The 12074-nt window shown below is 40.6% G+C and overlaps 1 long non-coding RNA gene and 1 other non-coding gene across 2 annotated transcripts; both read right to left on the bottom strand.

Annotated features, from left to right (window-relative positions):
* Positions 1-681: 681 nt before the first annotated feature.
* Positions 682-785, bottom strand: LOC112580045. Its single transcript, XR_003104401.2, has one exon. It is a non-coding gene; the product is annotated as a U6 spliceosomal RNA (small nuclear RNA).
* A 630-nt stretch (positions 786-1415) lies between these two features.
* Positions 1416-2909, bottom strand: LOC123330015. Its single transcript, XR_006545701.2, has 2 exons — positions 2561-2909; positions 1416-1702 (listed from the first exon to the last, which is right to left on the bottom strand). It is a non-coding gene; the product is annotated as an uncharacterized LOC123330015 (long non-coding RNA).
* Positions 2910-12074: the final 9165 nt, after the last annotated feature.

Raw genomic sequence — 12074 nt, 5'->3', positions numbered from 1 at the left:
ATCAACAGATGAATGAATAAAGAAAATGGTATATACACACAGTGGGGTATTATTCAGCTATAAAAGATGAAATTTTGCTATCTGTAGCAACATTAATGTACCTTATGGGCATTATACTAAGTGAAACAGAGAAAGACAGATGCTGTATGATTCTTATTTATGTGTAGAATATATAAAACAAAACCAAAAAAAAAAAAAAAAAAAACCAGAACTCAAAGTTACAGAGAAAAGATTGGGAGTTACTAGAGGTGAGGGTTGGAGGTGGGAGAAACGAGTGAAAGGGGTCAAAAGGTGCAGATTCCCACTTCTAAAATAAATACATAATGTGTATTTTTAACTGAATTAAAGTTGATTTATAATCTTGTGTTAGTTTCTGGTGCATAGCAAAGTGATTCAGTTACACACACACATATACATTCTTTTTCATACTCTTTTCCATCACAGCTATTGAATACAGTTCCCTGTGCTATGCACAGTAGGACCTTGTTGCTTTATCCCTCCTACACTAAGAGTTTGCATCTGTTAATCCCAAATTCCCAACCCATTCCTCCCCTACCCCCACTTAGCAACCACAATTCTGTTCTCTATCGGTGAGCCTGTTTCTGTTTCATAAAGTTCATCTGTGTCCTATTTTAGATTCCACATAGAAGTGATATCCCATGGTATGTCTTTCTCTTTCTGAAAAATGTGGGACACTTCACAAATTTGTGTGTCATCCTTGCACAGAGGTCATGCTGATCTCTATATTGTTCCAATTTTAGTATATATGCTGCTGAAGCAAGCACCAGTCTTTTGTTTAAACACATTCTTCAACCTTTCATGACATCTGAAGGGCTGTTTTCTCCTCTCTCCACAGGAGCTACCCATTGTAACTGGTAATAACCTTTTTCTTAAAAATAGAGGTTATTACCAGTTACAATGGATACCTGTGGCGGATTCATTTTGATATTTGGCAAAACTAATACAATTATGTAAAATTTTAAAATAAAATAAAATTAAAAAAAAAATAGAGGAAAAACTAGCATTTTCCAAGTCATCTACCCCTCTTGTTTTTAAATTTGTCTACTGTTACAGTCTTGAGAATGCTTGCCATTTATCTTTTAGATCACTCACAAACTGCATTCTCTTTAGCCCTACTACATCCATTTTACACTGGATGTTTTATCCTCAGTTCTAGGCAACCAAATGACGTGGTAAACTCTCAGATACTTAGGAAACCTACTGCCAGTTTCAAGAACTTTCTCTGAGTAGGCAGAGAGAGATTATAATTAAGCTGCTATGTGGAGCTTTTAAAAAGAAAAATTGCAACAGAAAATTATAGCTGCAGTGAACTCTTGATTATTCATAGAATGAAATTGCATGAATAATTGAAATCCACCAGTTATTCTAATACAATCTGCCTCGCTCTTAGTCCATTCAGGTTGCTGCAGCAAAATAACCATAGACTGAGGGGCTTAAAACAACAGAAATCTATTTCACACAGTTCTGGAGGCTGCAAATTTGAGATCAGGGTGGAATAGTAGTGGGTGGGCCTGCTTCTGGGTTGCAGATGCATCATCACATCTTCTTGTGGTGGAGGAGGCAAGAGAGTGCTCCCCGGCCTTTTTTAAGAGTGCTCTCCATTCTCGGGGTGGGGGGTTTCCACCGTCACCAGGTCATGATGCAATCAGCTCTCAAAGGCTCCACTCCTAACAGCATCACCCTAGGAATTAGGTTTCAACATAAGAATTTTGGAGGGACAAATTCAGACCTTCTGTGCCATTAGCCCTTATTTCCTACTTTAATTCCCTCTCCTGTAATTCAAACCTCTGATCATCCAGATTTTGGAAAGGTGACATGACAGTAAAATCCATTGTTGTAGTTAGAAAAAGGATTATTGTTTACAAATCAAATGCATCTGTATGAATAATTATGGGAATGCACATTAGAACCCAGCCATATATCCAAATATGTGCATCCTGGGAATTATTCAGTAACCTTTTTTAAATTCAGTTGAAAAATAAAAGCAGATATTAGATTGAAACCATGTTCAGAGAAAAGTATTTATTTATTTATTTTTTGGTGTACTCTGTGGCATGTGGGATATAGTTCCCTAACCAGGGATCAAACCCCAGCCCCCTGCATTAGATGTTCAGAGTCTTAACCACAGGACCACCAGGGAAGTCCCAGAAAAGCATTTTTTTTAAAGCAATCCTTTTGTCAAATACAAACATCAGTTTGAAAGATGTATTGAAAACTCAAGAATGAGGATCAGTAGGAGACCCCTGTGCCCAGATAGCATCAGTATAAAACAGTGCTTCACAAGATGCGCGTCCTCCCCTCCCAGAGCAGCATCAGTACCATTGTGAACCTGTTAGAAATGGAAATATTTAGCCCTGTCCTAGAGCTCTCAACCGGAGAAGGCAATGGCACCCCACTCCAGTACTCTTGCCTGGAAAATCCCATGGACGGAGAAGCCTGGTAGGCTGCAGTCCATGGGGTCGCTAAGAGTCGGACACTACTGGGCGACATCACTTTCACTTTTCACTTTCATGCATTGGAGAAGGAAATGGCAACCCACTCCAGTGTTCTTGCCTGGAGAATCCCAGGGACGGGGGAGCCTGGTGGGCTGCCGTCTATGGGGTCGCACAGAGTCGGACACGACTGAAGCGACTTAGCAGCAGCAGTAGCAGCAGAGCTCTCAACTAGAAGGTTGTCAGGGCCCACAGTTTGTGCTTTAACAAGCCTGCCAGGTGATTCTGATGCATACTCAGGTGTGAGAACTGCTGGTGTAAAACACAGGGGGAAATAGTTAAAGGGCAATGCTTCATCATACCTAATTTACATTCCTCTAATTCTAAATAGCCATGGGATTTTGCCACCTGCAGTTTAGCTATGATTTTGCAAAGTGAAAACTATAAGATCGAGTGTAAAGAAAGGCATGTATGATGCTCTGTTATCAAAATAATCCTTGATCTAAGCATGTTCTGTTCACTGCTCAATGTCTCAGTCATCAGGGCTTAATTCCAAGACATAAAAACACGCAACCCTTCTTATCCCTCCCTTCCTCCTCTGCTTCCCCACACCTCCCTCCAGACTTCTCTGTGTCCACAGTCTTTGACAATGGATTTGTTTCAGTTTCCCAGAATTTGTGAAACTATAACTGATGAACAGTGGAATTTCCAAAGCTAAGTAGTTTTTAAAAAAATAAGGGGCTTTTATCTGTAGCCTGAATATTCAGTTCAACAATCTATAAAGAGTTCCATTTTTTTATTCTAGGCTTATTTACAGTTCTTCAGCATATTTGCAATTATTTTTCCTTTTGAATGTGTTTCATGGAGTCAACATATGATGCCTTTAGGAGAAAATAATTGCCACTGTTTATCAAAGAGGCATAAGATACAATTATAAAAATAATAGCATAATCATCATTAAAGAGCTCTTTAAAAATTTTTAAATCCACGAAGCTGGATTCCCTTCTAACTTCACTAAATATTGGAGAAGGCAATACATTGACTTAGAAACATTGGGATGCATGCTTTTCTCTCCCTTTTCTTAAATCTACAAGCTGTCTTTTATTATAATGAGTAAAGCAAATAAACAGTGATGATCACACAATGAACTATTGCTTAATTTTGTACTGTTGGAACTCTCTCTAGCACGGTCATTCTGGTCTTTGTTGCATATTAGAATCACCTGGGGAGCTTTTAAAACTAACAGTGAATGCCCAGGCTGTATTCCAGAACAATTAAATAAAAATCTCTAGGGTGGAAACCAGATATCACTATTTTTTAAAGCTTCTCCACCTAAGTCCAGGGCAGTCAAGGTTGAGAACCACTGCTCAAGTTTATCAAGCCCTTTTTACAGAAAGGATTATATTTAGTGTGACTAACATGAAACATAGGATCTGAGGACATGCATGAGGTTCCAATTTATGATTATTATCCATTTCTAAATCCTTAGCTCACAACCATTTCACATCACTTCATTTATTCAAAAATCTTCGGGGGTTATGAAAAATTAATTCAAAACTAACCAAAAAAAAGCCCACCTAAACATAAGAGCTGCTGCTGCTGCTAAGTCTCTTCAGTCGTCTCCGACTCTGTGCGACCCCAGAGACGGCAGCCCACCAGGGTCCCCCGTCCCTGGGATTCTCCAGGCAAGAACACTGGAATGGGTTGCTATTTCCATCTCCAATGCATGCAAGTGAAAAGCGAAAGTGAAGTCTCTCAGTTGTGTCCGACTCTTAGCGACCCCATGGACTGCAGCCCACCAGGCTCCTCCGTCCATGGGATTTTCCAGGCAAGAGTACTGGAGTGGGTGCCATTGCCTTCTCCAAACATAAGAGCTAAAATACTTTTAAAAATAGGACGATTGGGATTAGCATATATAGACTATTGATTCTATGTATAAAATAGATAACTAATGAGAACCTACCATATAGCTCAGGGAACCCTACTCAGTGATCTGTGGTGATCTAAATGGGAAGGAAACATAGAAAAGAGAGGATATATGTATACATGGGGCTTCCCTGTCGGCTCAGAGAGTAAAGAATCTGCCAGCAATGCAGGAGGCCTGGGTTTGATCCCTGGGTCAGGAAGACCCCCTGGAGAAGGGAATGGCCACCCACTCCAGTACTCTTGCCTGGAGAATCCCATGGACAGAGGAGCCTGGTAGGCTACTGTCCATGGGGTCACAAAGAGTTGGACAGGACTGAGCAACTAACATTAACTAGTTATATGTATACATAAAGCTGATTTACTTTGCTGTACAGTAGAAACTAATACAACATTGTAAAGCAATGATAGTCCAATAAAAATTAATTTTAAAAATATGACCAAGGCTTCATGATATTGGATTTGGCAATGATTTCTTGGATATGACACCAAAAGCACAGGGAACAAAGAGAAAATAGATAAGCTGGACTACAGCAAAATTTAAAACTTCTCTGCATCAAAGGACACAATCAACAGAGTGAAAGGCAACCTACAGGGGATTCCCAGATGGTCCAGGGATTAGGACTCCACACTTTCACTGCCGAGGGACCAGGTTCAACCACTGGTCAGGGAACTAAGAGCCCACGAGTGGCACAACACAGCCCAAAAAACAAGCAACCTACAGAATGAGAGAAAATATTTACAAATTATATATCTGATAAAGGGTTAATATCCAGACTATAAAAAGAACTGCTCTATGGAGAAGGAAATGGCAACCCCCTCCAGTACTCTTGCCTGGGAAATCCCATGGACAGAAGAGCCTGGTGGGCTACAGTCCACGGGGTCACAAAGAGTTGGACACGACTGAGGGAGCAGCAGGTGCTGGCCAGAGGCCCCAGAGCTTTTGATGGCAGAGCCAGAACTGTGGCTGAGGACTCCTAGCTCCCAGGCCTTTTGATCCTGGCCTCTCTCACTAGACAAGCATGTGGAAAAGGAAAAACCATTTCCCTGGTGGCTTAGTGAAGAATCCACCTGCCAGTGCAGGAGACTTGGGTTCGATCCCTGGTCCAGGAAGATCCCACATGCCTCGAAGCAGCTAAGCCCATGGGCCTGTGCTCTAGAGCCCGGGAGGCACACAGCTACCAAGCCACATGCTGCAGTTACTGAAGCCCGAGCACCCTAGAGCCTGTGCTCTGCAACAGGAGAAGCCACCATAGTAAGAAGCCCACAGACGCAACTAGAGAGTAGCCCCTGCTCACCACGACTAGAGAAAAGCCCATGCAGCAACGAGGAACTTACACAGCCATAAACAAATAAAATCATTAAAAAAAAAAAAAGAATTGCTCTAACTTAACAACAGAAAAACAACCTGATTATTAAAAAAATGGGCCAAGAACTTAATTAGACATTTCTCCAAAAAAGATGTTCAAGTGGCCAACAAGCACATGAAAAAGAAGCTCAACATCACTAATCATTAGGGAAATGCAAATCAAAACCACAACAAAATACCACCTCACCTCATTAGGACAGCTACTATAAAAATATTTTTTTAAAGAAAATAACATATTGGCAAGGATGTGGAAAAATTGGAGCACGTAAACTGTTGATAAGAATGTAAAATGGTATGGCTGCTGTGAAAAAGTCTGGTGGTTCCTCAAAAAATTAAAAATCATATGATTTGGCAATCCACATCTGTGTATAGACTCAAAAGAATTGAAAGCAGGCTCTCAAAAAGATATTTGTATGCCTATTGCCACAGGAACACAGTTCAAAAGCACCAAAAGGTTGGAAGCAACTCAAATGTCCATCATCTGATGAATGGATAAACAGGGAAAGGTGCTCATTTATGTTTTGAGTACACAGCAGACTCAAAAGAATATCATTATTAGTATATTAGCACTGCAGTATATTAGTATTGTTAATGGACTTCCCAGGTGGCATTAGTGGTTAAGAACCCGCTGGCCAATGTGGGAGACTTAAGAGGCTCAGATTCGATTCCTGGGTCAGAAAGATCCCCTAGAGGAGGGCAAAGAAACCCACTCCAGTATTCTTGCCTGGAGAATCCCGTGGACAGAGGAGCCTGGCGGGCCACAGTCCATAGGGTCTCAGAGTCGGACCCGACTGAAGTGACTTAGCACACATGCACTGTTGTTACTGCTGCTGCTGCTGCTGCTGCTAAGTCGCTTCAGTCGTGTCCAACTCTGGGCGGCCCCAGAAACGGCAGCCCAACAGGCAACGAACTGGCTGGAGGCCTCCCCAGCTGCCTTGCCAAACCTTATGTAGCCTGCATGGTAGTCTAGGACGCTTCCATCAACCCGTCTTCCTTCTCTGCCTTACTCACCATCAGACTGGGCATCATATCTGACCGATCTCCCCAGCCTTCCCAGCTCCCTCTCTATCTTCTCTCATAGAAAGAAAACTAAAAAAATAGTCCTTGCATGTTGAGTCCTGCTTCTCGCAGGACCTCACACAATAAATGCATTATTTCGGTCAATGCTTATAAAGACAATCATATCAGGGTCATCTCTACCTTATAAATGAGAAAATTGAAGTTTCCAGAGATCAGAAACTCATCAGTGGTAGAATTAGGATTTGAACTCTAGTCTTTCTGACTATAAAACCAATACTTCAATCAGTACATGAGTAACACAAATAGTAATGTAAATGGTTCCTTTATTTACTAAATATGTGTGTTTTATTTGGAAAGAATGTTCTAAATATAGTAAACTACAGAGACCAGTATAATAAATATCCACATACCTATGGCTCACAATTAACACTTAATAAAACATTTGACCATCACAGAACACCCAGCCCCAGGCCCATGTCCTTTCCTCTCTCCCCACAGAGACTATTTTATGATTTTGCTGTGTCCTTCCATTTCATGTTTTCAATACTTATAATACATACTTTTGTATTTTAAAAAATATATTGTTTTGTGTATCTCCAAATTTTATATTAATGAATGCATACTTCTGGAAGTCTTCTTTGCAACCTGCTTTTTAAACTATAGACTGATCTTTAAAATTGGTTCATGTTACTAGTTCACTCTTCTAAACCAGTGGTTCTCAGCAGGAGGCAATTTTGCCTCCCCAAGGGACATTTGGGGAGATGTTTTTGGTTTTCATAAACATGAGGGAGGAGGAAGAAGAGCTACAGGCATCAGGTGGCTAGAGGCCAGGGATGCAGCTAGACATCCTTCAATGCAAGGGGACAACCCATGACGAGGAACTACCTGGTCTAACACATCACTAATGCCAAGGCTGAGAAACCCTAATCTGAATCAGTGATTCTCAAAGTGTGGTCACAGACCAGCAATGCCAGCATCACTTGGAAACCTGTTCCAACGCAAATTCTAGGACCTCACCTCTCACCTAGTGAGTCAGAAATTTAGAGGGTAGACCCAGCGTCTATGGTTTAACAAACCCTCCAGGTGATTTTGATACACTCGAAAGTGAGAAACACTGGTCTAAACTATTTAATAGCATTCAGTCGTGTAGAAACACCTCGATTAACTTATCTTGGAGCTACTTCACAATAACATTCCTGTACTCATTCTCTGAACTGTGATGGTCCTTTGTCTTCCTACACTGTGCCAGAAAAACATACCCTTTAACAAGCTTAAATGGATAATTTAGTAGTAATAAACATCTATTGAATGCTGACCAGATTGCAGCATTATTTTAAATGTTTTTCATCTATTAATTATGCATAAAAGCCCAGGAAGTAGGTGCCAGTTTTATCCAATTTCACAGCTGAGAATATAAGAAGTTAAGTAAATTGTTCAAGGTCACACAACAAAGTGGCTGAGCCAGGATTGGAATCCAGTCTGTCCAGGACTACAGCCTTTTTCCTTAATATTACAACTACTCTCAGAAACATACAGGACACTATTCTGGCTTAAGGTTCAGAAACCAGTAAAATGACCCATGCATCCAAATATCTAACAAAAGTTGATGCGAGAATGAGAGAAAGGGTGCAGTGAAGATGGAATCTAATCTACAGTTGGCATGCTTCCAGCTGTAGAGAATCCTCATCTTATCTAAATACCTCATAGCACCTGCTCTAGCCATACATACAGGCATTTTTGCTTGTATCACTCAAGTGTGAACCACAGCATAAAATCTGGAGGAGGAATCTGGCTCCTCAACACTTTTTTTAGATTAAAACCAGGATTTAATATCAGGTTGACTTCCACTCTAAGCATATGAAAAAATAGATGCTAAAAATTTAATGGTGTTTTTTAAACCCCCCCAAAAAAAAAAAAAAAAAAACTAATGACTTTTAAATCTTTTCTGTAGTTTTAACTTTTCTTGAGTGTCACATTGGATTCTGATGTGTTATGTGACCTTTGGTGACTTTTACCCTAAGTATTAATATTTAGGATGCCACTAGACATGGATCCTATCAGGCCTGAAAGCATGGCTTCTCCCCTTAAAGAAGGAGCTACTGGTATCTTGGGTGGGATAATTCTTCATTACATAGAACTCTCCTGCACATTGCAATAAGCTGAACATCCCTGCTCTCCAACAGAGAGTGTTGCCAGGAGTGTTCCCAGTCACATGACAACCAAAAATGCTCCCATTCATTTCTGAACATCCCCTAATGCCTTGATACTCAAAGTGTGGCCTTTGGATCAGCAGCGTCAACATTGGAGAGATTGCTAGAGATGTAAAAGGCTGGACCCACTCTAAACCTAGGGAACCTGAAACATTTGAACAAGATTCTGGTGTTTTGTAAACACATGAAAGCTTGAGAAGGAGCATGGGACCACCAGCTGAGAACAATTTCCCTAGAGAAACTCTATCAGGAGGTAGATACAAAAATGTCTAGACTTGAGATGCTAAAAGTTCTACTTCTGATTGAAAATCTGTAGCTTAAAGAGACAGAATTTCTGAAAAATGGAGCTGATATCCAGTGAGATGTGGAGTCAAATGGTAGATGAGCACAGGTCCAACAAAATTGTCTGCACCCCTTCAAAGTATCTGGCCTATAGGATATATAAGTCAATACCTTGATATATGGGGCTTCTCAGTGGTGCTAGAGGCAAAGAGCCTGTCTGCCAATGCAGGAGTTGTAAAAGATGTGGGTTCAATCCGTGGGTCAGGAAGGTCCCCTGGAGGAGGGCATGGCAACTCACTCCAGTATTCATACCTAGAAAATCCCATGGACAATGGAGTCTGGCAGGCTACTGTCCATAGAGTCGCAAAGAGTCAGATAGGACTGAAGTGACTTAACACACACACACACACACACCTAGATATATGTCTATACACTGCTTTTTTTGTTTTAAAATATTCTTAACTAGGGGTCTGTTCGGAGACCCCCTGCCTGGAAACTCCCATGGACAGAGGAGCGGGGTAGGCTGCAGTCCATGGGGTTGCTAAGAGTCAGATACGACTGAACGTCTTCACTTTCACTTTTCACTTTCCTGCATTGGAGAAGGAAATGGCAACCCACTCCAGTGTTCTTGCCTGGAGAATCCCAGGGACGAGGGAGCCTGGTGGGCTGCCGTCTATGGGGTCACACAGTGTCGGACACGACTGAAGTGACTTAGCAGCAGCAGGGGCCTGTGAATGGGTTACTGAAGTGTCAGGCTATTGATCCTTTCAGTCTTTTGGGCAAACAAATGGAGCCTGAGAACGCCAGAGACCCCGGCTGTTCACCTCTAACCTTATGACTTGTCTTATTCACCTTAGTGTGTTAATGATCATTTCTATATGTGCCTTGATAAAAAAAAAAAATACTGGGAATTGTTGTTATTGGCAATGAGAAGTTACTGAAGATTTGTTTGCTTCTTTGTTTGATTTTAAATTGTGGTAGAACACACAACGTACAATTTCCCATCTTAACCATTTTTATGCTTACAGCTCAATAGGGTTAAAGATATTCACATTGTTGTCCAAGCAATCACCAAAACTCCTTTCATCTCGCAAAATTAAAATCAGTATTAGTTTAAAAAAACAATCCTTACCTCCCCCAGTCCCTGGCAACCTGTATTGTTTTCAGTCTCTATGGATTTTACTTCTCTAGGAACCTCATATGTTGTTATTGCTGTTTAGTCGCTAAGTCATGTCTGACTCTTTGTGACCCCATGGACTGTAGGCTGCCAGGCTCCTCTGGCCATGGGATTTCCAAGGCAAGAAAACTGGAGTGGGTTGCCATGCCCTCCTCCAGGGGATCTTCCCGACACAGGGATTGAATCCGAGTCTCCTAAAGAACCCTAAAGACGGGTTCTTTACCACTGAGCCACCAGGGAATCCCAGGAACCTCATATAGTGTCTGGCTTATTTCACTCAGGGTAAGATCGTCCAGATTCATCCATGCCCCAATCACGTGATAGAGCTTTCAGGACTGAATTTTTTAAAGGAAAGATTAAAGTTTCCCTCCTAAAAACTAGTTCACGGTGCTTCGCATCCTTGTAGTTGCAGCAGGACGCAGTTATCTAGAAGAAGCAGAAGATTGGAATAATCTCGACGCCTGATGTGATGATTTCCCACGGAAGAAAGACACTGTGCTTCTTCCCTTTGAACCCAGAAGTCTCCAAATTGACAGAGCAGTCAGTAATCACCTTTTTTCTTACAGGAAACTTCAGTCTTGTAGTTCTATTCAAGTCAGGTAGAAAGTTCCTGATAGTTGGAGTGGAAGAGCCTGCAACTTCTTAACCAGAAAGCTGTCAAGCGCCCTAGCGATCCTGCTCGCTGATTTCTGCATTTGAAAGGGCGCGGTACCTGCATGAATCAAAATTGGATGACTCAAAATGCAGAATAGGATTTGATTCAGAGTCTCAGTTCCTTTACCATATTTGATTGAGTTTGTTCATGACGACTTGCAAACTTACCCTTTTAGAATACATTGTAGTAATGTTCATCCATCAAATGGCTAGTTTTATTTCCTCTTTTATCATGAAGAGAATAGAATTTTTCTCAAGTGATGATTCACAGCTAATTTAATTATCTCTAAAGCCTTGGAGACAGATACCCGTGAATACTAATAAGGTGGTCTTGAAAGAGGTAATTGTTAATTTTTTTTGACTGATTGGTTGGCTAGTCTGCCAAATAGCAGCAGAATGGGCAAATGCATTTCTCTGGAAACAGAAAGTCTTCTCATTAGCTTAACCTTTATCTTAAGGCTGTCGTATGTTTATTCTTCTTCCCATTTTTATGATACATTTAAAATATCCACCACGGGTGAAAAAAGTTTTAAGAGTTTGCCAAACTAAGCTATTACCAGTTATTTCAAAAAACTGAGTAGAGTTCAAAGCTCCGAAAGCACTTATTGAGATTCCATCATTTTTGGAAATGCATAATTATTTAATCATTTATAAAATAATTGAACTTGATAGGTTTCAATGTTCACTAGAGCAAATTCAATTCATGTCATGATAAGAGGTACAGTTTTATATTTGCAGCTCTGAATGGGTATTTTAATTTTTGTCCTTAATGTTCATTAATTACTATAATTTTTGCTATCTTTCCTTTCATTTAAACATTTCCTAAAGTTCTAGAACTTGTAAAGTCAAGATATTAAGAGAAAGCCTTCCCCAATATAAACTTTTGAAATAGTCCTTTCCAGAATCCTCATGTGTAATGACTCATTAAGCTAGAAATTTTAACTTATTAAATATAATTAAGTTAGCAAAATTAAGCATTCCATAAT

This window comes from Bubalus bubalis, chromosome 17 (assembly GCF_019923935.1).
Source record: "Bubalus bubalis isolate 160015118507 breed Murrah chromosome 17, NDDB_SH_1, whole genome shotgun sequence".
Classification (NCBI taxonomy): Eukaryota; Metazoa; Chordata; class Mammalia; order Artiodactyla; family Bovidae; genus Bubalus; species Bubalus bubalis.
The sequence above is the reverse complement of the archived record's forward strand: the minus strand, read 5'-3'. Positions and strand labels throughout refer to the sequence as shown.